Source organism: Lepisosteus oculatus, unplaced genomic scaffold, assembly GCF_040954835.1.
Source record: "Lepisosteus oculatus isolate fLepOcu1 unplaced genomic scaffold, fLepOcu1.hap2 HAP2_SCAFFOLD_40, whole genome shotgun sequence".
Taxonomy (NCBI): domain Eukaryota; kingdom Metazoa; phylum Chordata; class Actinopteri; order Semionotiformes; family Lepisosteidae; genus Lepisosteus; species Lepisosteus oculatus.
Window position 1 is genome coordinate 2,070,501 of NW_027167934.1, and position 25,723 is coordinate 2,096,223.

At 47.6% G+C, this 25,723-nt stretch overlaps 5 non-coding genes and 1 pseudogene across 5 annotated transcripts; 3 read left to right on the forward strand and 3 right to left on the reverse strand.

Annotated features, from left to right (window-relative positions):
- Nucleotides 1–2,961: 2,961 nt before the first annotated feature.
- On the reverse strand, nt 2,962–3,103 carry LOC138228208 (U4 spliceosomal RNA). The gene has a single exon (XR_011185294.1). It is a non-coding gene; the product is annotated as a U4 spliceosomal RNA (small nuclear RNA).
- An 8,128-nt stretch (nt 3,104–11,231) lies between these two features.
- LOC138228127 (U1 spliceosomal RNA) lies at nt 11,232–11,362 on the forward strand (annotated as a pseudogene).
- Nucleotides 11,363–11,997: 635 nt separating this feature from the next.
- On the reverse strand, nt 11,998–12,116 carry LOC138228444 (5S ribosomal RNA). The gene has a single exon (XR_011185521.1). It is a non-coding gene; the product is annotated as a 5S ribosomal RNA (ribosomal RNA).
- A 1,286-nt stretch (nt 12,117–13,402) lies between these two features.
- LOC138228228 (U4 spliceosomal RNA) lies at nt 13,403–13,544 on the forward strand. Its single transcript, XR_011185314.1, has one exon. It is a non-coding gene; the product is annotated as a U4 spliceosomal RNA (small nuclear RNA).
- An 8,637-nt stretch (nt 13,545–22,181) lies between these two features.
- Nucleotides 22,182–22,263, reverse strand: trnas-gcu (transfer RNA serine (anticodon GCU)). Its single transcript has one exon. It is a non-coding gene; the product is annotated as a tRNA-Ser (tRNA).
- Nucleotides 22,264–23,886: 1,623 nt separating this feature from the next.
- trnar-acg (transfer RNA arginine (anticodon ACG)) lies at nt 23,887–23,959 on the forward strand. Its single transcript has one exon. It is a non-coding gene; the product is annotated as a tRNA-Arg (tRNA).
- The last annotated feature ends 1,764 nt before the right edge of the window (nt 23,960–25,723 follow it).

Sequence of the window (25,723 nt, forward strand, 5' to 3'; positions counted from 1 at the left end):
CCTCCGGTCGGCCATCTTGTCCCTCTTCCTGGCGGCCATCTTGTGGCACCGATGCGGCTGGGGGTGTGGCCTCGGCAGTTTCGGTTCTCAGCGGGGGAGGTGCGGGTTCTTTGTTCTCAGCCCTCTCCCTTTGTCTGGAGACCGGTTTCTGCCTGCCGGCTTCCACCACCTGCGCAAACGAAGGTTTGCTTACCTTGCATTGGCGAAGGAGGTGTCCCTCGGCGCCGCATCCGTCGCACTTTTTGGCTGCCCGGCAGGTTTTTGCCAGGTGCCCGTCCTCATTGCAGTTGTGACATCTGACGATGTCGCATGTGTTTGTCTTGTGGCCGGACTGTCTGCACTTGCTGCAAAAATCCGGCATCCTGGGGTAGTAGAGGTACCCCCTGTCGGCTCCGATGTTGAAGCGAGCCGGGGGGTGCTGGAAGCCGTCGACGCCTTCTGGGTCCTCTTTCAGGAGGACTCGGTACTGGCGTTTGCCGTACCAGACGCCTTCGTCCCTGACCTCTGTCGGTTTTCCCACCACGGTTACATACCTCCTTAGGTACGCTGTTACCCGTTCCGCTGGTACGTAGGGATTGTATGTGCAAACCGTAATGGTCCTCTGATTCGTCTTCCTCATAGGCTCCGGCCTGAAATCAGAGAAACCAGGGTGCTTACCTTTCTCCCTGATCAGTCTCGTTGCCTTTTCGTACGATGCGTCCGTAGCCATGTAGGCCTCCATGTATCTCTCTGCGTTGTTGTCCTGGAGGCAGTAGAGATCTCCGGCCACCAACTGCAAGATCCCTCGCAGGAAGGTCATAAAGAAGGCCTTTGCAGTCGGCATCGGCTCTGTCTTCTTTGTCCAGTGGAACCGGATCAGTGTCCTCTTGTCTGCCATCTCTGAGGGAGAAAGAGGGAAAAAAAAAGGAGGGAAAGAGAGAGAGCAAAAAAGAGCTAAAGGAGCAGCGAGGGAGCCCTGGCCTTTGTCCTTGTGGGCAAAGCCCAGCTAGGTGGAGGCGCAGGAGGAGAGAGAGAGAGGAGAGCGGAAAGTGCTTCCGGGTCTCAAGGAAGAAAGCAAGCACCGCGGGCAGGCCACGTGTACCTGCTCCCAGCCAAGAGGCCAAGGAGGCAGAGAGAGCGAGAGAGAGAGGGAGCGGATAGTGCTTCCGAGTCTCGAGGAAGAAAGCAAGCACCGCGGGCAGGCCACGTGTACCCACTTCCAGCCAAGAGGCCAAGGAGGCAGAGCAAGAGAAAGGGGGAGGGGAGAGGAGAGGAGAGAGCAGAGAGAGAGAACGTTGCTGCCGGATCCCACCCAGCTCAGCTGCTGCTTGGCCTTAACCCCCTAGGCTCAACCTAGAGCGATACCAGCCTCACAGGCTCACAAAGGCTCACACTACGATACTGCCACTGCGCAAAGCTGACGGTTGCCAGGCAACCGCGGGGATCCTATGGAAATCGTTATCGATTGTCTCATGGCATGTCGTTGCGGAAACGCTTCATATTTGTCGTCTTCTTCTTCTTCTTCTAGCTTGAGGTTTTGAAGAATTTCATGACAGACAAGGGCTCCGTCGGGAACATAGGGCGTTGTGAGAAAACCGTTGCTTATTTTCAGCAGCAGAAATACAACCCTTTAAATACAAGATGACAGAACAATGACGAAGGGCATGCCGGGAGGAACTCATGCACTACAGAGGAAAGGGGGCGGGCACGTACAGTTCACATTCAAGCCACAAGTACTCTTCTTGGATGTTGCACAAACAAATCCTAACGTCTTGAAAGCATTGCAGCATGTTTGTGTCCCACTTCCCGTGGCTGCGGGACGACTGACACGAACGGACAAACACAATCTGTGGCGTTTAGCGTGACATAGTCTTGCAGGCATAGTGCTGTCTCACTGCAATACTATACCGCTAGAGGAAACAGTCCATCTGGCCATGAAACTCATTTGAACGTCTAGCTACAGCAACTAACAATATCATGATTTATTCAGGATGTGTGGAATCAGCACGTCCCGGAGACAGCTTCCAAAATCGTGAGCATTCTCTGGTGGTGTCCTGCAGGGTGCCTGTGGGCGTGCGTTGGTGGTATAGTGGTGAGCATAGCTGTCTTCCAAGCAGTTGACCCGGGTTCGATTCCCGGCCATTGGTTTCAAATGCTGTCATGAGCCTTGGATTGTGACTAGCAAAGCGAAGCCTTTTGAAAGAGCTAAAGCACTGCAAAACGGAATTGAGGGAGAATCTTACAGTGGATTCTGAGCGGTGTCTGCATACACGCAGTCCGATACGGGTGCTGAAAGCTTGAGCTACTCTCAATGTCATGCTGCCTTTCCCCGGAGTAAATCTGTTACATTGAAAGAATGCTTCTGGCAGGTTCAAAAAGGGACCCTTGTTAATTGGAGAAATCAATGATTTTGAATGAATTCTGTATGCGTTAAAGGACAGATATACACAGAAAACATGCAGGACACTGCTCATGATTTTTCCCGAGCCGAAACACAGTGCGTTTTTCCAAGCCATTTGACAAAGCCCACCCACTGAAAACTGCAGCAGATCGTGTAAAGACGTTCAACTTTGTAACTACTGCACGCACAGGAAGCAGAATAAATTCCTCTTTTCAAACTGTCAAAGGTTTGCTTTGCGAACGCTGCAGGACATCGCACAATCTCTTTTGAACGGGGACAAACGATTTCTTATGGGGCGCAGTAAGTACAGACGTTTAAAAAGCTCCACTCACTCCGACGATGCAGCATGAAGAAACGCAACCTAACGTTTGACAGAAAAAAGCCGGGCGCCGCTACGAGCAATATGAAATCAAACTGACAGCACACGGCGTTTCGCGCTGACTCAAAAGTGATCTCGACAGACGCTGTTCTCTGCATAACGCTGAAAGAGCTAAAGAGCGTTTCTGTTGAGACGTAACAAGCTCGTTTCTTTCTACCATGATGTCATCATGACCAAATCTGTCTTTAAACACCTTGCTCAGTCTCTGACGAGACTGTCAAAAATTGCTTTCGCCGATTGTATTGCAAACCGGCGGAAACGGGATATTGGGAAAAGTTTTCAACTAGCAATAATCGCGCCTCGGCTAATCCTCACAGGCTACGATACTGCCACTGCGCAAAGCTGACGGTTGCCAGGCAACCGCGGGGATCCTATGGAAATCGTTATCGATCGTCTCATGGCATGTCGTTGCGGTAACGCTTCATATTTGTCGTCTTCTCCTTCTTCTAGCTTGAGGTCTTGAAGAATTTCATGACAGACAAGGGCTCCGTTGGGAACAAAGGGCGTTGTGAGAAAACCGTTGCTTATTTTCAGCAGCAGAAATACAACCCTTTAAATACAAGATGACAGAACAATGACGAAGGGTATGCCGGGAGGAACTCATGCACTACAGAGGAAAGGGGGCGGGCACGTACAGTTCACATTCAAGCCACAAGTACTCTTCTTGGATGTTGCACAAACAAATCCTAACGTCTTGAAAGCATTGCAGCATGTTTGTGTCCCACTTCCCGTGGCTGCGGGACGACTGACACGAACGGACAAACACAATCTGTGGCGTTTAGCGTGACATAGTCTTGCAGGCATAGTGCTGTCTCACTGCAATATTATACCGCTGGAGGAAACAGTCCATCTGGCCATGAAACTCATTTGAACGTCTAGCTACAGCAACTAACAATATCATGATTTATTCAGGATGTGTGGAATCAGCACGTCCCGGAGACAGCTTCCGAAATCGTGAGCATTCTCTGGTGGTAGGGGCGTTCAAGATGGCGCTCAGGTGGGAGGTAAAGTTTAGTGGTTGGGGAGTTTTTTTGAGTTTTTCATGACCTGAATGTTAATTTTTGCTTTTTTTGACTACAGAAAAATAAGGACTTAACACTAGTTGTTTAAACTTCAGTTATAATTGAAAGAAAAAAAAACGATTTTTTTTTAGGTTTAAAAAGTCCGATATGAGTAACACTGGGAAAAGAAAAGAGAGTGCTGGGTCTTCGAAGGAGAACTCTAAGATACCTCAATCGTATATGTATAGCACTACAAAAAAATCGATGGCAACTAAAGGGAAAAGTGAAGCAGCTGCAGGGGCAGCAAGAGGGCGGAGGCGCCGCGCGCCCGGCCGACGTGTTGGACCGGTGCGCTTTACGTGCTGAAATAAACACGCGACAGCCCCGAAATGTTTCCAGAGTGCTGTGCACTGAAGACTTGCCTGGTGCTCCTCCGTGCAGATTGTTTGTCCTCCTCCAGTGCGGGACGAGCCAACACAAGGGAGCGCATTCGCCAACATCCAGGCACGCAATGCGATTTGGAAAGCAGCTCCTTTCCAAAGAGTTGCACACGAACGATCCTTCAGTCCCGCTCGGGGGGCACGGAACCCCCGCCACACACAGCTTCAAGTAGCGAGTCAGGTGCCTGGATGTTGGCGAATGCGCTCCCTTGTGTTGGCTCATCCCGCACTGGAGGAGGACAAACAATCTGCACGGAGGAGCACCAGGCAAGTCTTCACCAGACAAAAACCTCCAGTGCACAGCACTCTGGAAACATTTTGGGGCTTTCGCGTGTTTATTTCAGCACGTAAAGCGCACCGGTCCAACACGTCGGCCGGGCGCGCGGCGCCTCCGCCCTCTTGTGGCCTTGCGGCGTCAGAGCAAGAGGCTCCTTCTCGCTGCCCTTCCGCTGTGTTGCAGGGCCCCGAGAGGGAACCCGGAGCGCCCACTTTGTGGGGGGCGGGGGACCGCGTTCGCGCTCTGCCCCCGGTCTCTTGCGCGAGTACTAAATCTCACGGACAGGGGGGCCTCGTCATTGATTGTTACAGGTGAGACGGGGATTAGGAGGAGACCCCGACTGATGGGTAAAGGGGAGCACTAACACCAGAGGGACACCCCCGGCGTCTCTTTTTGAGAGACGCCCTGGGGTTTCCTAATGGCCAAGGAGGGTCGGGACCTCGGTTTGACGCCTCCCGCGAAGGACGGCACCTGTTTGTGCAGCAGAGTGTCGCCATCAGGAGGCTGGGGCGTAAGAGAGCCACACAGCCCGCAGGGTGAGCGCTCCCTACTGGTCCCAGTCACACCTCTTGCAGGAGCAGCAGCAACCGGAGCTTTTCCGGGGTGGAATCTCCCATCCGGGTGCCGGCCAGGCTTACACCTGCTGGGCTGCCCCGGGGGTGAGCCCAGTCGAGAGTCGCAGGGCCAGATCTAGTCACCGGGGAGAAACGATACAAGTGAAGGATTGCTCGGCTCTCGGCACTTGAAAAGACCGACAAATGTCTTGTTCCCGCCGGAGCTGAATGTACCCGCATGTGTGGTGTCGTCTTCTTCCCCCGCCCCGCTGTGTTTGCTGTATTGTCTCTGAAGCCGGCCCCCCCGAGACGAGACGGGCTGTTCCTTTGCCCCAATTAACACTTTACAGGTGCCATTCCCCGGCATTGTGGCCATTGTCGGTGCTCACACGCGATAAGATAAGGCGGAGGAGTGCGGGGCATGCCCAGCGGCAGATATTCAAGGAGGGGGCAGTGCGAGGTGAGGTGAGGTGCGACACGCCGGAGCCCCGACGCAGCTAATGCGGAGCACTTGTTGGACTGGCATCGAAAGGACGTGTGCGCACGGAGCGAGCCTTCCCTGCGGCGGAGCGCGGGAACTTTCTCCCCCCCTCCCGCTGCAGGAGTTGTGTGCACTGCAGCGGTGCCGAGAGAAAAGCACAGAAGGCAGCAGGCTCTGGAGAGCAGGTAAGAGACGGAGCCTTGTGGGCAGGCGAGCAGGCCCGTTTTTTGGAAATTGCTGAAAAGGTTTGTTCGGTGTGTGGCAGGCGCACGTCGCGAGCTTGCGTGGCGATCTGCCGGTCTGGAGTTATGCAAATGAGGCCGAATTGCATCCCGGGACATGCTGCGAATCCGCAACGGCGACTGCAGATGTGTAGGAAACGGCGCGCTCATTTTCTCGTTTTGCCCACACTTTTGAGTTAGTGTGGCGTGTGAGTGTGTGAAAGAGTGGGCCCAGCAGGAGGCGGTGGCGTGCGGGGCGAGGAGGTGGCCTAGGCTGCGCGATTTGTGCTGTGGGTGCGGGCCGCTTGCAGGGGCCTGTTTAACTCATACTTACCTGGCAGGGGAGATACCTTGATCAGCCTGTAGGTGGAGTAGTTGGATTGTTTTTCTTTTGTTGGAAGCAGTGAACGATTTGCGGTTTTTGAAATGGCAACCTTTGGATCCCGTAAGAATGCTGTACGTTTTGAGCTCTTGGATGACCTCTTCATGGATCGTATGCAGTTCAGCAGAAAAGTGTTACAGAAGGAACTTGGCTTTGAACCTCGGCACTTGGATTTCATCTTCGCTCTCCCAGGTCAGAAAGCATTTGAGGTTGTATTTGCTACCTATCCTCTGTTTGAACAATGCGTGGATGTGTTTGAGGCAAAAAGAGGCAAAGTTCCTGCACTTGAGAAGATCAACTTGCAGCCTCTGACACAGAGAGAGAGGAAAACGGTGCATGTTGTTATGTTCTCGGAACTGGCAAAGACGGAGGACATTCACACCTGGCTTAACCAGTACTGCACCGTCCACCATGGAACTGAGGTTAGAGATGTTGATGGTATAAAAACAGGAGCAAGGAAATTCGAGGTTCGCTTGCTACCGGACAGCGTAAATGGAGGCTTAAGGCACCTGCCCTCTACAATCCGGCTGGGCGCCTGCAATGGCTATGTGTTTTATGTGGGACAACCAAAGGTGTGTCGGCGCTGTGGCGCTGTGGGACACCTGGCATCGTCCTGCACTGTGAAATGCTGCAAGACCTGTGGCAAACAGGGACATTTAGCCTCTGACTGTTCAATGCTGCCAAAGTGCAATTTATGTGGCTCGGAAGGACACGTTTTTAAGAACTGCCCTCACGCCTACGCCAATAAACTCAAAATGAGAAAGGATGAGGCAGTGCTTGTTTCAGCCAAACCGGCCCGAAAATCCAAAGCAAACAACAAGTCAAACAAAGAACCCTTGTTGGACAAAGACTCTCAGCCTCCAGCCAGGATCAGTCCTGCTGTGGCTCCGGGGCTGGTGGAAGAGAAATCCACTACGCCCCCACAACCGCAGACTGCACCAGACAAGCACGAGGGTTTGAAAACCCCCGAGAACAGCGAGGACCCCTCCCCCACTCCTGCTCCTCAGAACGAGGGCCAGTGTGGGGCCCCCCGGTGGAGCGGGTCCAGCGAGGATACCCAGGATTCAGCGGAGCTGCTTTTCTCAGACTCTGCAAGTGCTACAGATGCCCTCCTCTCCTCCATCCAGTCCATCACGGAGGATCTGCAGCAGCTGGTGGGTGAGGGGGAAGAGGAGACTGGTGCATCGGCTGCACCCCTTTCCCCTCAGTGCTCCCAGGAGCTGGACTTGAGGAAAAGAAAAAATGACTCTGTTTTCTCCCCGAGCGAGGAGGAAGGAGAGCATGGCGATGGGGACAGCTGGAACCTCTCCACCCCTCCCTCTACCCCCTTCCTTGAAATGGACTCTGTGAACGCTTTTACTGCTGCCACCCTGATGAAGGCTCATTCAGAGGATGGCTGGCAGGAAATTGGTAAGAAGAAAAAGAAAAAGAAAAAGGTAACAGGTGAGACCGAAGAGAAATGTGTTTTGTAAAGACTGGTTCCACTTTCTTATGTAATATGGCTCTTAACATAATTTCTCTTAACACAAGAGGTATCAATGACAGAGTTAAATGCCAGTCTGTCTTTGATTACCTCCAGCAGAGAGAGGGAGATGTGTTGATGTTGCAGGAGTGTGCTTTAGCCTATCAAGAGAGGTATAAAAGTTTTGAAGATAGGTGGGATAAAGGGCCTTCTGTTTGGTCAGGGGACAATAACAACAGAGCCTCTGGCGTGGCCATTCTTTTCAAAGGATGGGCATTCAAATTGAAAAGTATTCAGAGGGTCATAGATGGCAGGTTGCTGTGTGTGGATGTGGAATGGGGGACCGTTAACCTGCGGCTAATCAATGTGTATTGCCCTACTGACGTAGGAGGAAGGGTGGAGCTACTCAAGGCACTCTCCCCCCTATTGTTATGCAGCACAGACGTGATAGTGGGAGGGGATTTTAATTGTATCTTAGAGCACACAGACAGGCAGTCTAGCTCGCCGATAAAATTGGATTCCAGCTCACTGGCCCTGCAAAACTTAGTTCAAGACTTTAAACTCTCAGACACATATAGATGTATATATCCCACAACAGCAGGATATACATGGTCAGGGAGGAATAGCAGCTCCAGAATTGACTATTGCTTTGTCTCAGAGAGAGTGAAAGTTGTTGGGGCCACTCTTCAGCCTGTCTTCTTCTCAGATCATCAGGCTTTAGGGTGTAGAGTGGAACTCCAGGGCGGGACTGTCTTTGGCCCAGGCCTCTGGAAACTCAACACAAAGCTGCTAGAGAACGAGGGGGTAGTATCCCGCTACAAGGAGAAACTATCACAGTGGCTGTCCTTGCAGTGTCTGTACGGGTCAGTAGGAGAGTGGTGGGAGGAGGTGAAGGTGAGGACAAAGGCCTTTTTCATGGCTGAGGGAAGGAAGGCTGCTGCCAGACGGAGAGGAGTGCTAGCCAGGAAACAGAGGCAGCTGCAGCGTCTCTACACGATGCTGCACAGTGGCTTCGATGTGCTCGAGGATATCGCCCTTTTAAAAAAGGACATCCGGAGCATAGCCGAAGAAAGTAGTCGAGGAGTGCTGTTAAGAAGCAGAGTGCAGTTCTTGGAAGAAAATGAGAAGTGTACTCGCTTCTTTTTCAGGAAAGTGGTAGGCTCCAAGACTGTCATGGAAAGTGTAGTTGATGAGGAGGGACGAGAGAGAACAGAGCCGAGTGCTATCCTCTCCTGCACCGAGGCCTTCTACTCAAGACTGTACAGCTCTACAGAGGTAAAGGATGAAGATATTCATTTTTTTACCTCAAAGCTAGAAAACATTTTGAGTGAAGAAGATAGGGAAGTACTTGAGAGGGATTTGACAGTAGAAGAGCTGAGACAGGCTATGGAGAGCTTACAGAAGGGGAAAACTCCGGGTGCTGACGGGCTCCCTAAAGAATTTTATTGCACCTTTTGGGATCTGCTTCAGGATCCGCTACTGCTCCTATTCGAGGAAAGCTACAAGACAGAATTGCTGCCTGACTCCTTAAGAGAAGGCACTATCTCTCTCTTGTTTAAGAAAGGAGCAAAAAATGACATAAAGAACTGGAGACCCCTCAGCCTGTTAGGCGTGGACACTAAGATCCTGTCCAAAGCCCTTTTCCTGCGCCTACAAAATGTAGTGGCCTCACTGGTAGGGAAAGAACAGACTTGTGGGATAGCAGGACGCCTGATGAGCGACAACCTGGCCTTGTTGAGGGATGTCTGTCTGTACTCTGAGGATCGCTCCCTCCCTCTGTGCATTTTAGGTGTAGACCTAGAAAAGGCCTTTGACCGCCTAAACCGGCAGTACTTAACATCGGTACTTGAGCACATGAAGTTTGGCCCCATCATGAGAAAGTGGATTAACCTGCTGTACACAGGTAGCAACAGCAGAGTCATGGTTAATGGCAATAGATCACGCACCTTTGAAGTCTGTTCAGGGGTGAGGCAGGGCTGCCCATTATCCCCCTTGTTATTCGTTTTGGCTATGGAGCCCTTAGCCTGTGCCTTGCGCCAGGATCAGGCCATTAATGGGATACCAGTGCCTGGAAGTGGGGGAGGAGAGGTAAAGACATCTCTATACATGGATGACGTCACCCTGCTCCTCTCTGACAATGCCTCAATTAGCAGAGCTCTGCAGTGCTGTGATCGGTTCTCTTTGGCTTCCTCCGCAAAAATTAACACATCTAAGAGTGAGATTTTTTATCAGAACTGGAGGGAGCCAAAAGAAGGACATGATCTCAGGCTGCAAGAGAAGAGAATTAAGGTCCTGGGGGTGTATTTTGGAGAAGAGATGGGAACAGTAAATTGGCAGAACAAATTGCCAATCTTAAACAAAAAACTGATGCAATGGAAGGACCGAGACCTCACCATGACAGGGAAGGTGCTGGTCATCAAAGCCGAGCTCTTGCCTGTCTTGAATTTTCTGGCTTCTACCTTCCCAATCCCACACCGTGTTGCGGCGGTGCTGAGGAGATTGATGTTTCAATTTCTATGGGGTGGGAAGCAGGAAAGACTCAGAAGGGAAATAATGTACAGGCCGCTACCCTCAGGGGGGAAGTCTGTCCCAGATATTGCTACGAAGCTGCTGTGCATTTTCCTGGCCTCTGTGCTGAGAGGCTTTGCAACAGCACCTGCAGCGCGTACCTGGACTTATTTTTCCAGGCTCTGGGTAGGTAGGGAGGTGTTCAGAGTGTGGGGTGTCAGACCCAAGCTGGACGTCCCACTCTCTGACACATGCCCTGCAATTTATGGGACAGTTAAAAGTTTTCTAAGATCTCACCCAATTGGCCATATTCCCCTCCGAGATGTCAGCGTCCAAAAACTGGAAGATTTCGTAGCACCCCAGAACAATAGGCAGACCCCTGTGGGCATTTTAACATCAGCCCAAACAAGGAAGGTGTGGAAACACACATCCTCTAAATTTCTGTGCAACATTCACAGAGATTTAGCCTGGAGTGTCGTCCACCAGTGCTTACCGGTACGAACTTTCTTGTACCGTAGGGGCCTCACCCCCAGCCCTCGCTGCGTTAGGGTGGGCTGCGGCGAGGAGGAGACTGTGACCCACCTCCTGTGGTCCTGCTTTTTTGCTAAGGCCTTCTGGGCACAGTTTGAAGATTGGTTGCAGGCTCTCTCGCCCCAATTTACCCTGACCGCTGCTTTCATCATATACGGCATCTCTCCTGTCAAGCTTCCTCCTGACGTGTTTGACAGGATCTGGGCCGTGGTGAACAGTGGGAAAGACGCCCTGTGGAGAGTTAGGAACATGGGGCTGTTCAAAGGCATCGAGGTCCCAGTCAAGGCAGCAGGTAGCCTGGCCCTGTTCATCACCCGAGAGAACTATTACCTCAGAGATCTGTGGAGAGAAGGGAGGGAGGAAGCAGAAAATCTGTGGGAAATAGAGGGCATTGGACAGTATCTCAAGAAACTGTGAAAAACATTATCATGTTTAAGTAAAGAATGTGATTTGCACCAGAAAAAAAGAAATTGTTGCTATGTAACTGGTTCCGTGTCAAAATGTAATGAGATGTGATCATATATACTGTTTTAAGTATGTATATTAATGTAAAGCTTTCTGATTTGTGATTTCCTGTATTTTTTTGTGAAAAGAAAATAAAGTTCTTAAAAATCGAAAATCGGTTCGCCCAGGGCGAGGCTCGGCCATTGCACTCCGGCTGTGCTGACCCCTGCGAATTCCCCAAATGTGGGAATCTCGACTGCATAATTTCTGGTAGTGGGGGACTGCGTTCGCGCTCTCCCCTGATGTGCTTGGTCCAAAATCAGATACGGGAGGGTTAGGACACCACGAGCTGCGTGGCTGCGGAAGGATCCCGGTTGACAGGAGTGGACGCCGCTGCTGGTTCTCGCTGGCTTTTAGTTAGGGGTCCGGAGAAGCATCTCAAGCTAGTTCCACTACTCCTTCCGGACGTTCATTCCCTTTTCAAAGTCAGTCGTTTTGCTGTAGTCTGCGTTCTTTAGGCTGATTATCGAGGTTAGCCTTTATTTGGTCATGGGGGGCCTCGGTACTGTATGCTGAGTCTAAAGACAGTTTCACCCGTTTTCTGATTGCTCGGTTCTGTACCAGTGCAGACATGTCAAACAGTGAATGGCTGTACCTCTATTGTATCCGTGCTCAATGAATGAAATCGGTAACAAATGAATATATGTCTAGTTATACGAAAAACGAGTGGTTTATCGACTCATCTTCATTTGCAGATTTAGAGGCAGCTTCGATATTCGTTTTACAGACGGGTTTTTTTTTTTGAATATGGGTCACACACATGCCACAGCAACAAAACATCTCTAGAGATGAGGCTATAGATCACCTTTCCATCCTGCAGGTTTTCCTCCCAAAGCCTACGGCACCAACGGCGACCCCTGCTGGCCGGGAGAGCAAAAGCTTACAGCACCTGGTATTCCCAGGCAGTCTCCCATCCAAGTACTAACCAGGCCCGACGCTGCTTAGCTTCCGAGATCAGACGAGATCTGGCATGTTCAGGGTGGTGTGGCCATAAGCGAAAGCCCCGGCGCCTGACTCGCTACTTGAAGCTGTGTGTGGCGGGGGTTCCGTGCCCCCCGAGCGGGACTGAAGGATCGTTCGTGTGCAACTCTTTGGAAAGGAGCTGCTTTCCAAATCGCATTGCGTGCCTGGATGTTGGCGAATGCGCTCCCTTGTGTTGGCTCATCCCGCACTGGAGGAGGACAAACAATCTGCACGGAGGAGCACCAGGCAAGTCTTCAGTGCACAGCACTCTGGAAACATTTCGGGGCTGTCGCGTGTTTATTTCAGCACGTAAAGCGCACCGGTCCAACACGTCGGCCGGGCGCGCGGCGCCTCCGCCCTCTTGCTGCCCCTGCAGCTGCTTCACTTTTCCCTTTAGTTGCCATCGATTTTTTTGTAGTGCTATACATATACGATTGAGGTATCTTAGAGTTCTCCTTCGAAGACCCAGCACTCTCTTTTCTTTTCCCAGTGTTACTCATATCGGACTTTTTAAACCTAAAAAGGTTTTTTTTCTTTCAATTATAACTGAAGTTTAAACAACTAGTGTTAAGTCCTTATTTTTCTGTAGTCAAAAAAAGCAAAAATTAACATTCAGGTCATGAAAAACTCAAAAAAACTCCCCAACCACTAAACTTTACCTCCCACCTGAGCGCCATCTTGAACGCCCCTACCACCAGAGAATGCTCACGATTTCGGAAGCTGTCTCCGGGACGTGCTGATTCCACACATCCTGAATAAATCATGATATTGTTAGTTGCTGTAGCTAAACGTTCAAATGAGTTTCATGGCCAGATGGACTGTTTCCTCCAGCGGTATAATATTGCAGTGAGACAGCACTATGCCTGCAAGACTATGTCACGCTAAACGCCACAGATTGTGTTTGTCCGTTCGTGTCAGTCGTCCCGCAGCCACGGGAAGTGGGACACAAACATGCTGCAATGCTTTCAAGACGTTAGGATTTGTTTGTGCAACATCCAAGAAGAGTACTTGTGGCTTGAATGTGAACTGTACGTGCCCGCCCCCTTTCCTCTGTAGTGCATGAGTTCCTCCCGGCATGCCCTTCGTCATTGTTCTGTCATCTTGTATTTAAAGGGTTGTATTTCTGCTGCTGAAAATAAGCAACGGTTTTCTCACAACGCCCTTTGTTCCCAACGGAGCCCTTGTCTGTCATGAAATTCTTCAAAACCTCAAGCTAGAAGAAGAAGAAGACGACAAATATGAAGCGTTATAGCAACGACATGCCATGAGACGATCGATAACGATTTCCATAGGATCCCCGCGGTTGCCTGGCAACCGTCAGCTTTGCGCAGTGGCAGTATCGTAGCCTGTGAGGTTTAGCCGAGGCGCGATTATTGCTAGTTGAAAACTTTTCCCAATACCCCACTTCCGCCGGTTTGCAATACAATCGGCGAGAGCAATTTTTGACAGTCTCGTCAGAGACTGAGCAAGGTGTTTAAAGACAGATTTGGTCACGGTGATATCATGGTAGAAAGAAACGAGCTTGTTACGTCTCAACAGAAACGCTCTTTAGCTCTTTCAGCTTTATGCAGAGAACGGCGTCTGTCGAGATTACTTTTGTGTCAGCGCGAAACGCCGTGTGCTGTCAGTTTGGTTTCATATTGCTCGTAGCGGCGCCTGGCTTTTGTCTGTCAAACGTTAGGTTGCGCTTCTTCATGCTGCATCGTCGGCATGAGTGGAGCATTTTAAACGTCTGTACTTACTGCGCCCCATAAGAAATCGTTTGTCCCCATTCAAAAGAGATTGTGCGATGTCCTGCAGCGTTCGCAAAGCAAACCTTTGACAGTTTGAAAAGAGGAATTTATTCTGCTTCCTGTGCGTGCAGTAGTTACAAAGTTGAACGTCTTTACACGATCTGCTGCAGTTTTCAGTGGGTGGGCTTTGTCAAATGGCTTGGAAAAACGCACTGTGTTTCGGCTCGGGAAACATCATGAGCAGTGTCCTGCGTGTTTTCTGTGTATAGCTGTCTTTTAACGCATACAGAATTCATTCGAAATCATTGATTTCTCCAATTAACAAGGGTCCCTTTTTGAACCTGCCAGAAGCATTCTTTCAATGTAACAGATTTACTCCGGGGAAGGGCAGCATGACATTGAGAGTAGCTCAAGCTTTCGGCACCTTTATCTGACTGCATGTATGCAGACACTGCTCAGAATCCCCTGTAAGGTTCTCCTTCAATTCCGTTTTGCAGTGCTTTAGCTCTTTCAAAAGGCTTCGCTTTGCTAGTCACAATCCAAGGCTCATGACAGCATTTGAAAACATTCGCAACTGCGTTGGCCGGGAATCGAACCTGGGTTAACTGCTTTGAAGGCAGCTATGCGCAACACTGGCTCGCTCCAGAATAAATCTCACGTCGAGGGCATATTTTTTTCCATTTTACCGTGAGTCGGGCTCAGCTGCACAGAGGAGAGAGCAGAGCAATGAGGTCACGGGGACAGGGGAGTCACACGCTAGCGGTTTGAATACGCGGAAGATCACTGAGGGATCCACAGTATATGGACCCTCCGTGCGCCATCAGTCCACACTCCGGACTCTGAATCCTGCCATCCGAGTTAAGATCTCGGCGAAACCTGAGGCGCAGTTCCTTCTTAAAACGTAATCTGGTGAGCATTTCTAGAATCGTACTTGTATAGATGCAGCCTTTAATGTGTTGCTAGGTTAAAATTGATGACTTCTTGTATTTCAGTAGGCAACTGCCCTCTTGATTTCGGATTTAATTTCTTTATTACAGGAGCGCTTTTATGAAGACAGAGTCATGTTCAGGTACTTTGCTTGATGGAGGAAGCTCATTTCAGACTCTGTGATCTGCTCACCTGGAAAGGTCTGCTATACTACTACAAGAGAGAAGTAGAGTCTGGAAGAAGGGACAATTTTATGATGCTTTGGAAGATAATGTTTTTTTTTCTTATACTGAAAATGAAAGGTAGTTGTTTCTATATGGACTCAGTCTTTGGAATTTGTATATATATATTTCAGTGATCCCTCAGCCATTCCTTCTGTATTGTAATTCAATTTCTCTTTTAAAATTCCTTCCCCACTTCTAGGACCTGCAGTTGCTGAACTCCACAATGGCTTCTATTGGAAAGTCTGTGACTGAGACCAAGTAAGTGTTCACTTTTTTATGAAACCATTATTTATTTAGGAGCAATGAGCAATTCTTATATAAATGCAATAAAATCATTATGCTCAAACTATGAGAGAGAAAATTAAGGATAATTTAAGAAATCAGTCTTAGCTTGTTTCTATACACAGATGGTATTATTTATTTTCAAAGGAAACCCGCGAGGATTCCCCTGGTGTGCAAGATGTGCCTGAATACTCTTGATCAGCTTCCTGCTCACTTGAAGAGGGCGTGTATGAAGCACGCCACGGCAGAAAAGATCAGGATGGCCTCTCAACAGGCGAGGGAGGACATGATGAATCACCTGAAGAACGGGGTCATCGTGGATTACCACAGAATAGAGATCGTGTCTGGTGAGGCAAACAGGATAGTGGTTGTAAGACTGCTAGAGTCCTTGGGCCTTTTTGTACATGGGAAGCCTGAAGACACATTGGCAAGGTGAGATATTTTTAATCTGTAAGGCTTCTGTAGTTTCTTTTTGAAATCATTGTTACAACATATTATGTAAAAGCATGTTGAAAAGAATCTACCTGCATTCCAGCGGCCCTGAGCAAGAGGCCGCTGTCCAGGAGGAAGAGATGCCAGAGGCTGCTCTAGAAACTGAAACAGAAGCGGATAAGGAAGGGGAAGATGTGAGCTCTGAAGAACTCTATCAGCAGTAAGACTTTTTATTTTTCAGATGTATCAATTTTTTACTAAAATTCTAATTTGTCTTATAGGTATAAAATGTTTAAACCGGTGTTTTATATCCTTACAGGCCCTGAGTAGTTAAAAAGTATCAGCAGGCCGGAAGAGAGTGGCCCAAGCTGGACTCTATAGAAAGCACTCCCTGGATGCTCCTCTCCTGATTGGATTCAAACAGTACCTTACCAAGGATCTGGGAGTGGCAAATTATTCTCAGGAGGTATTTATTTTTTAAAGGCATTTAAAATTAAGCAATGGTATCTTCATTGTAAATGTTTTTATTTCTTAGCTTAAAATTCACCCATGTGAAATGATGTCAGCCATAAACATCATGACTCTATATTTCCTACCTGAATCTATTCTACTTAAATTATTACATTATACACAATTTGAGTTCATTTTAAAAAGTTAAAGGTAATGAAAGGAATGCATTTTCATAAGAAAGATAATACCGATATGCATGTGATAATCTTCCTTATATCATGTAGTGCATCATTTGGACACTTTGTGGGCTTCAAATACAAAGAAAATCATGTTCTATGGTACAAGATAAATACAAAACTTAAGCTTTTATTTTAATTAGATTTCTTTATAAAGCATAAGCAATAATTTATTACATCGCTTCTTGAATTAAATCTTTTGACAAGAGGTAAGACTTCTGTTACATTTAAACCCATGTTTAGCTGTGTTTTTTAGATTTAACTGAACCAATTTCTGTGTGTGATAATGTCCTTGAATTCTGACAACATCACACTAAATTACATGATATAAAACAGCTAATGTTTCTAGAGATAAAGTTTCTGAGATGCTTCTAATTACTTTTTATTACCAGGGACAGTTTAATTCACCTTGTACAGTACTGTAAGACCAAGATGCTTTTTTTAAAAGTTATTTAACATTTTATAGAACTTTGTCTACTATGGCAACATGATGTGCTTGGTGAAACTTGGAAAAATACTGCTTGGCCACTTATCTTAAGATAAAGATAGGATAAAGGTTTATCTTTTGCACCTACCTGACCCCCAGGGAAGGCCAATGCTTTCTAAGTTGATGGTTCCCTACAGTAGACTGTACTTTAATTTCAAAGGTAATGTATATTGACCCAAATCAGTTTTGGAATCCAATCTACTGACGAGATGGAGCACATCCTTTTTTCAGGATTTTAGCATCATACGTTTGGTATATTTAGTCCCTAATGCTGAAAGAAATGATCATAGAACATTTGGACACTTTGTGGGCTTGAAATACAAAGCAAATCATGTTCTATGGTACAAGATAAATACAAAACGTAAGCTTTTATTTTAATTAGATTTGTTTATAAAGCATAAGCAATCATTTATTACATTAATATATGTGAAAATAACATTTTAGCATCATACGTTTAGTATATTTAGTCCCTAATGCTGAAAGAAATGATCATAGAACATGACATCTAACCTTACCTGCGGTGTTTTTAATCCCTATTGCTCAATGCACGGTGAAAGCATTCCATACATGTGTCTGACAATGAGGAATGGGCCCCTGAGACAGTCATTTGCCTGTTTCACAAATGATCGTATTTTACTAGAGATTCTGTTTGGGATTCAGATGTGCATTCGGACAGCAATCCCTTTCAAGAAATGATACGTTCTGGATGAGGTCAAAGGTGCTGGAACACTGTATCTAGGATGTGTTTGCAGAGACTGTGTGTCTCCTGCTTCAACGCAGTGATAAACAGATGTGCTCCTTTAATTTATTGGTACATGCCCAGGGCAGTAAGCAGTCTGAGGATTTATTTCCAGATGGCATAGAGCAGTGAAGCAGTGAAGTAGTGCAAAACACTGGATCATTATATTATTAGAATCTATTCTACTTAAATTATTACATTATACTCAATTTGAGTTCATTTTAAAAAGTAAAAGGTAATGAAAGGAATGCATTTTCATAAGAAAGATAATACCGATATGCATGTGATAATCTTCCTTATATCATGTAGTGCGTCATTTGGACACTTTGTGGGCTTGAAATACAAAGAAAATCTTGTTCTATGGTACAAGATAAATACAAAACTTAAGCTTTTATTTTAATTAGATTTGTTTATAAAGCATAAGCAATCATTTATTACATTAATATATGTGAAAATAACATTTTAGCATCATATGTTTAGTATATTTAGTCCCTAATGCCAAAAGAAATGATCATTTGTTTAACATGCACAGGTCTGTCTCAAAGGATGCAGTACTCCTGAAGGGTCTCAAACCCTACATTTTGGATGCCTAGCTGTATCCCTCACATGTGGCACCTCAGAATGACTTCTAACCTTACCTGTGGTGTATTCAGTCCCTATTGCTCAATGCACGGTGTACATACTGCATACATGTGTCTTGAGAATGAGGAATGGGCCCCTGAGACAGTCATTTGCCTGTTTCACAAACAGGGACCTGGACCTAGACCTGGCCCGTACGGGGCTCAAACCCGCGACCTTGGCGTTATTAGCACCACACTCTAACCAACTGAGCTAACCAGCCTCACGACAGTGCTCCTCTCTGTGTTGCAAAAAATCAAACTCAGGGAATTTTGTCCTCCTCTGAATAGAAAGCTGTATAATTCAGTGTACGGGCTTTCTCGTGCACTTTCATGGTTCTTGTAACCCAAATCCTACACTGGCCTGAAGTGCCCCCCCATTTCACAGCATTTTTCAGCTGATTTAAAATGTACCTAAAGGAGAAGCATTATTGAAGACCATCACTTACCAAGAGCTTTTGTCAAAGGTTTTGGTGGTCATTTTGAATGACCACAGAGCGCTGTGACCTCGGTTTTACATCTCATCCAAAAGACAGCACCCTTTTACAACACAGCATCTCCGTCACTATATTGGGGCATTGGGACCCGCACAGACCTCAGGGTGAGCGCCCCCCCCGCCGGCACCATTAACACCGCTTCCAGCTGGAAGCTTTGTTTTTCCCTGTAGCTCATCCTCATCCAGGTACTGACCTGGCTCACACCTGCTTAGCTTCAGTGGGTTTTCAGTTGCGAGTTGCAAGGGGATGCAAGTGATGGAGCCGCTCGCTGCAAAAGCCACTGCATTGGCCGGGAATCGAACCCGAGCCTCCCGCGTGGCAGGTGAGAATTCTACCACTGAACCACCAATGCTCACTGCCTGAGCCTTCAAAAAAGACGCTTTTTTGGTGCTCTGTGCAAAACGCGTCGACATCTGCTTCCAGCTGCAAAATGCCATTTGCGGACGCTGAAGAACTTATTTCCAAGGCAGCGGGTACAAGCGATTGGGCGTTTTAAAACCACCAGGAACAGCAAAGAGGCGCGCTTCTTTGCTTGTGCCGAAACACACCGACTGAAGGCAGACAACGTAGTCGGCAGGATTGGAACCTGTGCGGGGAGACCCCAATGGATTTCTAGTCCAACGCCTTAACCACTCAGCCACGACTACAGCAAGCCCCACCGCCGCTGCGTTCTTGCTACAATCTTACCTGGATCGCGAGGCGCCGGCGGAAGCCTATTTCAAAGTCGTTCTCCGTTTCAAAAAAACATTTCCAAAATACAAGCCTTGCAGACAGACACGCCTCAGAGGACTTAAGGGTGGCTTCATGTCGGAATGATAAAGTCTCCCCGTCTGGACATGAAAATGCCACTTTGTTACACACAAAAAAAGAATCAACAACAGAGAAATGCCCACAAGCATTTGAAAAGCCGCACCACGTCGCACTTGAAATAGCTCTTACATTAGTGGTAGACACAGGAATCGCCTTTTTATTTACGCTCTTACCAACGCGATGGAAAGCAAAACAAAGCAAAGCAGAGCAAAACAAAACGAACAAACGAAAACCCTCACGTCCTGCACTTGCATATAACGCCGTTACGTGCCCAAGCGGTATTGTACGTCATCCTAGCACTGCACCCCGGGTCGTACGGTATATGGGAACGAGCACACGCCACGAATCGTCTCGAATCACTCCCTACAGCTGTAAGGCGCCTTGAAGCGTGCACCCCCAACATTCTTCTTTGCGCATCTGTGAAAGGTAAACTCTTGAGCAAACTCTGAACCAGCTCTAAGGAAACTAATCCGATTAGACGTTACTTTGACTCATCTTCTTACGCTCAGTGCCGGATTGCTCAAACTCCAGCTAGGGTTAGGGTTAGCATTCCCACGCTACTTAGACACTTTGTTTACGCTCAGTGCTGGATTTTGGGAACTTCAGGACGAGTGGGAATTTTCTCCTATCTGTCCATTCTGTTTTGTTTTGGAGACTCTTGGCTGCCTATGTTGTTCAGTGCAGCGTGAAGGAAACATTTTCCAAAACTGTGTCAGCTCAAAAGTTGTAAGAAAACCTCTCCAGGTGCTTTAACTCTCTTCATTTTTGTCATTTAATGTGACACTCGATGTATAACTGGAGCCTCACTTATGCAAATGGTGAGGCTCCAGTTCGACACCCAGTTCCACACCACTTTACAGTATATGACAAAAGCATGGCAGACTGTGCCGGACCAGCTGGTAACTTCCGCTTATTTTGACCATATTAAACATTGGAAATCTTCCCACTTGCATTTGTGACACTTGATTTTGGCTCCACCTAAGACACTCTTAAATCTTCAAACACTTTTCTCTTCTCTCGCAACACACTTGTCTGTCCGCACTATGTGGCAGCGTTGCATGACAACCCATCTCACCACGGAAAGGAACCTAACAGCTTTGGTAAGAGAGTAGAATTACCTGAAGAACTGCTTTCCATGGAAGCAGGACCAAGCGATGTAGCATTTTTATAGTACCAGGAAAGGAGAAGCGGCACTTCGCCTTTGCTGCACAGGCACAAGGTGATGTGCGGCAGACACCGTAGTCGGCAGGATTCGAATCTGAGTGGGGAGTCCCCAATGGATTTCAAATCCATCGCCTTAACTACTCGGCCACGACTACAGCGAGCTCGCCGCCGCCGCATTCCTCCTATAATCTAACACGGAGTGCGAGGTGGCTGCGGAAACTTTATTAAAGTCGCTCTCCGTTAAAAAAAAAATACCTTTCACAAGATACATGCCGGCAGACAGACACGCCTCAGAGGGTTTAAGGCTGGCTTCACGTTCAAATGATAAAGTCTCCCCGTCCGGATGTCAAAATGCAACTTTGGCAGACAGAAAAAACATCAACAAACCACAAATGTGGACAAGGATTTTACAAGCTGCACCACACTGCACTTTCAAAAGCATTTACATTCGTGTTAGACGCAGGAATTGTCTTTGTTTTGCGCGCTTACGAACGCCATAGAAAACGAAACAAAACAAAAGCCCTCAGCTCCTGTACTTGATTATAATGCCGTTACGTGTCGAAGCAGGAATTTACGTCATCTTACCACTGCAACATGGGGAATAGAGGGAAATGAACACACGCTACGAATCGTCTCAATCACTCCCTAGAGTCGTAAGGCACATTGAAGGGTGCACCCCCATCATTAATCGTTGGGCCTCTGTAAAAGGAAAGCTGTTGAGCAGTCTTTGAAACAGCTCGGATGAAACACTTGATTGTTTCCATGTGCATCTGGAGCCCACTTCTTATTTTCACTTCACGCCGCCCAAAGCATTTCTAAAACAGAAGATTCGCGTTTGGGAATGCGCCCTGCCCTACAAATAAAACAGGTCTACGGGTCTGAAACCTGCTCCACGGAAAACAGTTCTGTTGCGCTTTTGATCAAAGGGAGATTCTCTGTTCTAACTTTTTGATTACATAACACCCAAAGGGGCTTCTTTGGAGCTGGATTCCAACCAGCATCCTAAAGTTTCTTGGCGGTATCTTTTACAGTCCTCTGTTCGGTCGACAAGGAACAGAAGGGGGCAGCTTTCCTCACACATACAGTGCAATGTACTGTAGTGTTCCTGTTCATTGAATTCGCAGTTCTGCATCAGACCTCTAACTCGTTTCCTTAGCTTGGATTTAAGCCACGAAGCAGGCTTCTACTGTATAAACGTCTAGAGGGATCACAAACTATTTGAGAGGCCATCATCCCAGGGGGAACTGACAAAGTCTATCCCTAAACACCTAGCGCAGTCTCTCGAGAGACTGTCAAAAATCGCTTTCTCCGTTTGTGCTGCAAGTAAGTGAAAACGCGGTCTCAACCCAGAGCCACTTGGCAGCAGCGGCACGTAAATACTGTTACTACCACTGCTCGATACCAACGTTAGCCTACTATACCATGTTCAGCCACCGCTAGAAAATGTAAGGCTCTAGTACTGGAGCAAACAAAAGGAGAGCCAACGTCAAACGTAGAGAGCGACGAGGATGGGATTCGAACCCATGCATGCAGAGCACAATGGATTAGCAGTCCATCGCCTTAACCACTCGGCCACCTCGTCGATGAAACTGGGCTGTCCAGACATGGGTTGGCGCGCTCCAGATGATCTTTTTCTTTTTTTTCCCTCGTACTCGAGGGTCATTTTCCTGTTCCACATGCGATTTCAACATTTTCCTTGCGAGATGTCAAGCCAGCAAGCCACTGCTGTGGTTCAGTGGCCAGTGTGGAGTTCAGTGGCCCTGTTGTACACAGAAAGCACATTGAGCTCCTTGGACATGAAAAGTTCCAGATAAAAGCCATTTGTCATCCTTTCTCTTGGTGTCGATGTTGCTATTGTATGTAAAGGTGGCAACTTGCTCAACGAGCAGGCGGAGCACACACCGAATGCAGATGTGTCTGAGTGGTGTGTCCAAGTGGCTGCAAAAGGACAACACTCCCGGGGCGCCGTGGCTTAGTTGGTTAAAGCGCTTGTCTCTTAAACAGGAGATCCTGAGTCCGAATCCCAGTGGTGCCTTCTTTGTTCTGTTTTCTCGAACAGAACTGGTCCTTACAGACAACCGCCTACGGCTAGACTTAATTAAATGCAAGTATTCATTTCCTGTCTTTAACGCGACTTGTTTTTCTTAAAATGGATGGAACTTGCAAAACATGAAATACAAACATTGCTAATCAGCGCTAGCGGCTGGCAAAAAAAAAGAAGTCAGCAATGTTTTTTTTCTTTAACCTTAACCCTGCTAATGGAGAAGAGTTAAACGACCGAGTCTATGCAGCTTAAACGGTGCTCATGTCGGGTTCTTAGCTGAAAGGGTGGTAAATCACGCTCACCCCAGTCCTTAATCTTTTAAAAGGATACAAAATTGAACCTAGTCGCCACATCACATACATCCTGTTCAACGATAAAAAGGTGACATCTATCCTCGATCCAGAGTAAATCCCACAATGAGGGCATATTTTTTTCCACTTTACCATGAGTCGGGCTCAGCTGCACAGAGGCGAGAGCAGAGCAATGAGGTCACGGGGACAGGGGAGTCACACGCTGGCGGTTTAAACACGCGGAAGAAAACTGAGGGATCCACAGTATGTGGACCCTCCGTGCGCCATCAGTCCGCACTCCGGACTCTGAATCCTGCCATCCAAGTTAAGATCTCGGCGGAACCTGAGGCGCAGTTCCTTCTTAAAACGTAATCTGGTGAGCATTTCTAGAATCGTACTTGTATAGATGCAGCCTTTAATGTGTTGCTAGGTTAAAATTGATGACTTCTTGAACTTCAGTAGGCAACTGCCCTCTTGATTTCGGATTTAATTTCTTTATTACAGGGGCGCTTTTATGAAGACAGAGTCATGTTCAGGTACTTTGCTTGATGGAGGAAGCATATTTCGGACTCTGTGATCTGCTCACCTGGAAAGGTCTGCTGTACTACTACAAGAGAGAAGTAGAGTCTGGAAGAATGGACAATTTTATGATGTTTTGGAAGATAATGTTTTTTTTTCTTTGAAATCGAAATGAATCAGAATATCAGTGCAAAAGACAAACTCTTGGTTTGGTTTAAAGAGATATGGTTTTAAAACAGACAAAATGTAGAAAACAGGTGTTTCTCACTTTTGGAAAAGAATGGACCGGGGGTAATATTTTACTAGGTGCAGTGCTCATCTCACTGGGTTACAGTCCTGTAGTGTCACAGCAGGGCCAGTGGCGCAATGGATAACGCGTCTGACTACGGATCAGGAGATTGCAGGTTCGACTCCTGCCTGGCTCGGGTTGTTTTTAAACACATCGGGCTACTCCCTAAGTAGTCTGTGCTACTTACTGCATTGTAATCGTACCCAGTAAGATATTTCCTTCATGTAAATGAACTGCACCTGACAGCTTTAGAAAAACACCTGGGCTCAGTACGGTGCTGAGAGCTTAGCGTTGCTGTTCTAATTAGCACGCACTGCATCGGCTATGAGCCCGAACTTTTCAATTATTCCGATCAGTAAGTCAACACGTAGTCCACATGAACGGTAGAAATATTCTCTTGTCTGTCTCTTGTTTGTATAGAACTGAATGTCCCTGACAATGTACTGTTAGTTTTAATTGAAGAACGGCATTTGTGTTCAAATATACCAGACAAGTTTATGTAACTGCTCATGCGACACTCAGTTGTAATTAGTCAAGAAAAAAAAGTCAAACAACAGCTGCGGGTTTGATTCTGAACGTATGAGATTGCAGCGCCTTTTACTTCCATTGACAAATGATAGAGATTCGAAGAGAGATCCTTCAGACCAGCAAGCAAACCCACGGCTTTTTCGGTTTTCTATCTAGGCAACGTTGGTGTCTGCAATAGCATACATGAAAGCGTGATGCAATTTCTGTGGCTACATTTGTTGCACGTCATGCACAGTAAGAGTGTTTCTAACACCAAATAAAAAGTCAACAATTAGCGATCACGCCTTCTCCTCAGTTAACCCACTGAAACCCTTGCTGTTAACAGTTCTTTACTGCGTGCTTTACCAGCACCTACATATCGTGTCGGTTCTTTCAGCTTTATTCATTAGGTTTTCAAAGGCATAAGTAGAGCACCAGAGGTGCGAACGCAAAATGTGTGGTTATCTGAAGAATTGCTTCCCATGGCGGCGGGTCCAAGTGATTTCGCGTTGTTATAGTACCAGGAAAGGAGAAGCAGCACTTCACTTCTGCCGCGCAGGCACAAGGCGACGTGCGGCAGACGCCAGAGTCGGCAGGTTTCGAACCTACGCGGGGAAGCCCCAACGCATTTCGAGCCCATCGCCTTAACCACTCGACCACGACAAAAGCGAGCCCGCCACCGCCGCATTCCTCCTATAATCTAACACGGACTGCGAGGTGGCTGCGGAAACCTTTTTAAAGTTGCTCTCCGTTAAAAAAAATACCTTTCACAAGATTTGTGCCGGCAGACAGACACGCCTCAGAGGGTTTAAGGCTGGCTTCACGTTCAAATGATAAAGTCCCCCAGTCCGGATGTCAAAATGCAACTTTGGCAGACAGAAAAAACATCAACAAACCAAAAATGTGGACAAGGATTTTACAAGCTGCACCACACTGCACTTTCAAAAGCATTTACATTCGTGTTAGACGCAGGAATTGCCTTTGATTTGCGCGCTTACGAACGCCATGGAAAACGAAACAAAACTAAAGCCCTCAGCTCCTGCACTTGATTATAATCCCGTTACGTGTCGAAGCAGGAATTTACGTCATCTTACCACTGCAACACGGGGAATAGAGATGTAACGCAACGGGGGCTCAGGCGGGCGCCCTTGCCGCATCTGGTCGGCCCCATCCCGACTGGAGGCTCAAACCCGGGACTTCCGCGTCTCTCTGCAGCGACCTAGCCCCGTGAGCTAAAGAGAGATCTCTCCACAGCCCAGTAGCTGTGGTCCTGCTATCACAGGGAAGGGCGGTGACGTCACCCGCTCTTGTACGCCGGCTCTTACACAGTGCCTGTCGGCCGTAAGCGTTACAGAGGGAAATGAGCACAAGCTACGAATTGTCTCTAATCAGT